This window comes from Diabrotica virgifera, chromosome 9, assembly GCF_917563875.1.
Source record: "Diabrotica virgifera virgifera chromosome 9, PGI_DIABVI_V3a".
In the NCBI taxonomy this organism is placed as follows: Eukaryota; Metazoa; Arthropoda; class Insecta; order Coleoptera; family Chrysomelidae; genus Diabrotica; species Diabrotica virgifera.
In genome coordinates, this window is record NC_065451.1 from 152,339,181 (window position 1) to 152,344,050 (window position 4,870).

Here is a 4,870-nt window from a genome sequence, read left to right on the forward strand (position 1 = left end):
ATTCTACTGTACATACAGTTTACATCTACAACAGTTTTTTTCTGGTCCAGAAATCATCAAAACATTATCAATGTGCAATTCTGACTTAAGTCCTTTTTGCCAAACATAAAAAAACAATCTGGTCATAACTGACCAATGAGCAATTTTAATTTAACCTAAATTACTACTGTTTCTTAAAATGAAGAGCTTACCCCATAGCGTCTCTTATCTAATCTAACAAGATCGTGCACTATTATTCTAACATACACAGGCACAGCACACAAGCACTATGCTCCGTTTTTCACTATCACCTATCACTCAAACTAGTTCAAAAGGATTTGTCCTCTTCAATCTTCTAGTTTGCCCAGTAGTATCGAGGAGCTGGATTTCCTCGATATTCTTGAACTTATGAAGTTGATGCTCGTGACCCTGCTATCTTCTTGATATTTGTTGATAAAGTAATAACTTATTATGCATGGACAATGTGGACTTTCTTCCAACTAGCCAATACACTTTTTATATCTCTCTTTTGCCTTTCATAGCCACAAGGCTATACATTTCCTTCTTGGTTTTTTTTTTGTAGGCCACTTTCAGCTGATTCTAAAAAAAATTAAAATGAACGGTAATTTTTCTATTCTTTACAATTAAAAATCAAAAGAAATAGGTACCTATTTACAGGTAATAATATGCATGTATAAATGATTCGTTTCATAAAGAATAAAGAAAATTGAAAACGGATTTTATAATACTTACAAAATTGTTTAAACAAGAGATCTAGCCAGAGCCCAGAGCAAAAACTAGCAGAAGCAGACAGTACAGCAAAAAAGCCACTAATTTCCATTTCCCACACCCCCTTATCGATGCACTTTTTTCCAATCAAAATTTTTACTTTACTAAATTTTTAGGTTATCGGTTATGTTATGAAAATGAAATGTGATGACCAATGACCACGAGACGCTACATAGATACTCGCGCGGCAAATTTGAAAATGAACGCAAATTGAACAGTACAATAAATGGCCTCTCTTAAAATCTTGTAATGGAAAATTTTACCCCTCCAGGAAGACATTGTACTATGTTCATAGAATATCTTGTGGTAACTTTCCACCCATAATTTAATCAGATAGATGTTCACGGAATAGAACGGTAGTACCTACATTCCTGGAATGTTTTGTGTTGTTAGGATTAAACTTTTATTTTATTTATTCTTGAATATTTCCTATTGTTAAACATTGTAACCAATAATTTACAAATAAGATTTTCATTACATTACATAAAATCAAAAACATTTTTTGGATATTAAACTATATAGTTTGTTTATAATTGTAATAATTGTATATACAATTTTGAATTAAGATTTAATCTTTTCGATTTAAACTACAGTAAAACCTGTGTTACCGGCCCCCTGCAAACACCGGCCACCTGTACTAACGGTCAGTTTAAAAATTCCACAAACCAATTACAGTAAAACCTGTCAGTAACGGCCACTAAAAATGAAAAAGCTATTGGCCGATATAGAAAGGTGACCGGTATTGCCAGTTTTTGTAGTCTAGATATAATTGGTTTGGGGAATATTTAAACTGGCCGTTAGTACAGGTGGCCGATTTTATCAGCCCTAACAACACACAACATTCCAGGAATGTACTACCAAAGTTCTATCAATATTTGAATGTCCTGGACATTTAGGGAACATTCGGTGAACATCTGATTAAATTATTCGTGGAATGTTACCATAAGACATTCTGTGAACATACTACCAATGTTCCTATATGTTCATTTTCAAACTCACGGCGCATGTATTTGTGCATGGTGCTTAGAGAGGGCATCACGTGACTAAAAACGACCAATGACCTCACTTCAGACTTCGGTGCTTCGGCCATCTTGACATGCATCTTGGCCTTGGCCACCTTGCCGTGCGTGATCGTTGTTTGTTTTTATTTGTGCTTTTTAAGAATATTTTTTAATTCGGATACTTTTATAATAACTTTAATAGTATTATTAATATAGTGCATAAAATCAGTTGGAGTAGCAGAAGCAATGTAGATAAAAAATCTGCAGGAATAATGTTTCAAAGGTTAGTATATGCAAATATGTAAACAAAGGCATGCCCCTATTTCAGAAAATATCCATTTATTATTTTAATAATTGCGAATAAGCCACAAACTTGCTTATTCCTAACAAAAATAGTAAATAGAGATAATAACAAACGGATTATTTGTAAAATTAAAATTTTTTTTGCGTTTTTGCTAATGTATGCGTTTATAAACAGGATGGTAGACCACACACTATAATAGTACCAACTAATGAATACACAGTATGAATAGTACAGTCGGTTCGCTAAACTTAGTCTCAGACACAACTGGCTAGTGATTTTAGTAAATAATTTTGACAATTTGGTAAAATTGGCAAAAAAATAACTAAATAGTTAGTAATTTTGGCAAAAATGGCCAAAAACAAAAAAATTACCTACTAAAATCACTAGCCAGTTGTGGCTAGGGAAACGACTATACTAATAAACAATTTCTAAGCTGCTTTTTATAATATTTTGTGAGTTCATTAATCATATTTTTTATTTAAAACTAAAATTTGTTAATAATGCTCAGTAATGCATATATTTTGTATTTTTAGCTTTCCAGAAGATCCTGCGAAGAATGCATGAAGTATTGATCAGATTTGTTAATAGAGCAGTATGTTCAAAACATTTTTTAGAAAAAGATATTGACAGAACTTCACTTTCAACCGTTTGAGAGACTGTGCTGTTCCAATAGCTTATATCACACAGGTAATATGCTTAACCCAATTAATAATACAATTACAATATACAGTTGGAAAAATTAAAGAATAGGGCTTTTCATTTACAGTCATTTGTTTCGAGCTACTGTCATATGTCGTATAATCCGTGTTGTATTAATATTATACACAGATTATATAACATATGACAGAAGCTCGAAACAAATGACAATCGATGAAAAGCAATATAGGGCTTTGTTCATTGTCATTTGTTTCGAGCTTCTGTCATGTGTCACATATATTAATATATCTACGTCATACGTCTTTGGTTTGTATCATTGATTATATCAATAACGTATGACGTAGATATATTAATATTATGTGACACATGACAGAAGCTCGAAACAAATGACTGAATGAAAAACCCTATAACCATGAACGATCACATCAATCACTTATTTTGTATAGGGCTTTTCATTCACAGTCATTTGTTTCGAGCTTCTGTCATGTGTCACACAATATTACTATATCTACGTCATAAGTTATTGGCATATACCAATGATACAAACCAAAGACGTATGACGTAGATATATTAATATTATGTGACACATGACAGAAGCTCGAAACAAATGACAGTTGATGAAAAGCCCTATTTGCTGTCTTTTTCTATAAATCACAAACGTTTGTTACCTATAGAAAAAGATCATCATCATCATTGGCTCGACAGCCCTTTCTGGGTCTTGGCCTGTTCCAGGATTCTTCTCCACTCTGATCTGTTTCGTGCTTTTTTTCTCCAGTTTTTTATTTTTAATGTTTTTATATCATTTTCTATTTGTTCTAAAATAGAAAAAGATAGCAAATACAAAATAAGTGATTGATGTGATCGTTCATGGGTATAGGGCTTTTCATTCACAGTCATTTGTTTCGAGCTTTTGTCATGTGTCACATAATATTAATATATCTACGACATACGTTATTGGTATATACAATAATAGATACAAACCAAAGACATATGACGTAGATATATTAATATTATGTGACACATGACAGAAGCTCGAAACAAATGACAATTGATGAAAAGCCCTATTCTTTCATTTTTCCAACTGTAGATACCGTTGTTCTTCATTATCTACATCAGAGATCTAAGTTGACATTGTTGCCCAATTACAAAAAATTTTTGAATTCATTTTAAGTCCAATATATCACATAATTATTGCGAAATAGATTATACAAGAAAACAGATTAATATTGAATGCAAATAAATAAAAACATCAGAAATAGAAAACAAGAATTAAGTTATAATCTTAAGTTAAAGTAAATAATAAAAACAATAAATATAATAAAACAAAATACTTATTAGTTTGTGAAAAAGCTATTTCTTTGTGGCATTTTTGTAATTATTGTAACTATTTTAATGGGGAAATAAGCCAGAATTTACTTGAAAAAATAACTTTATTATGGTTTCTACTTCCACATCGGACGTCGTTGTCAAAATACAAAATGTTTTATTATTTTCTTTATTAAATATTATTTATTATTTATTTAAATATTATTTAATTTATTATTTATTTTATTATTATTATTATATGCATATTATTACCTGTAAATATTTCTTCTGATTGTTAATTGTAAAGGATAGAAAAATTACCATTTATTTTATTTTCTTTTAGAATCAGCTGAGAGAAGTGGTCTACAAAAAACCAGGAAGGAAATGGAATATGTGGCTATGAAAGGCAAAAGAAAGGTTTACAAAGCAAATGTGACACATTTTTTTATAGGAATATCAGTAAATTACATTAAAAAAATGTATGAAAAGATTTTTTGCAATAAAAATGTTTATATTTATCAAGGATGCATTATTTGGTATGGCCACATATCGTCAGTGATGTGACAATACCTCCTATCTGTTTTTTCATGAGATTTGTAAGATAGACTAAAAACTTGTTTGGGCCACCTCCTGTTTTCATATATTTTTTGACTTGTTTTGCAGTAAATTTAACTACCTATTTACTACAAAACAAGCCAGAACTTACGTATGCAACAGGAGGTGACCTTAAAAATGTTTTTTGTCTCCTGCAAACCTCATGAAAAAAGATATAGGAGGTATTGTCACAGCACTGACGATATATTTCAGAGAATGTCTAAAAAATATACTGTGAATG

The 4,870-nt window shown here is 30.8% G+C and overlaps 1 long non-coding RNA gene across 1 annotated transcript; it reads left to right on the forward strand.

Annotated features, from left to right (window-relative positions):
• The first annotated feature begins 1,608 nt into the window (after nt 1-1,608).
• On the forward strand, nt 1,609-4,553 carry LOC126892349 (uncharacterized). Its single transcript, XR_007700795.1, has 3 exons — nt 1,609-2,052; nt 2,607-2,760; nt 4,379-4,553. It is a non-coding gene; the product is annotated as an uncharacterized LOC126892349 (long non-coding RNA).
• Nucleotides 4,554-4,870: the final 317 nt, after the last annotated feature.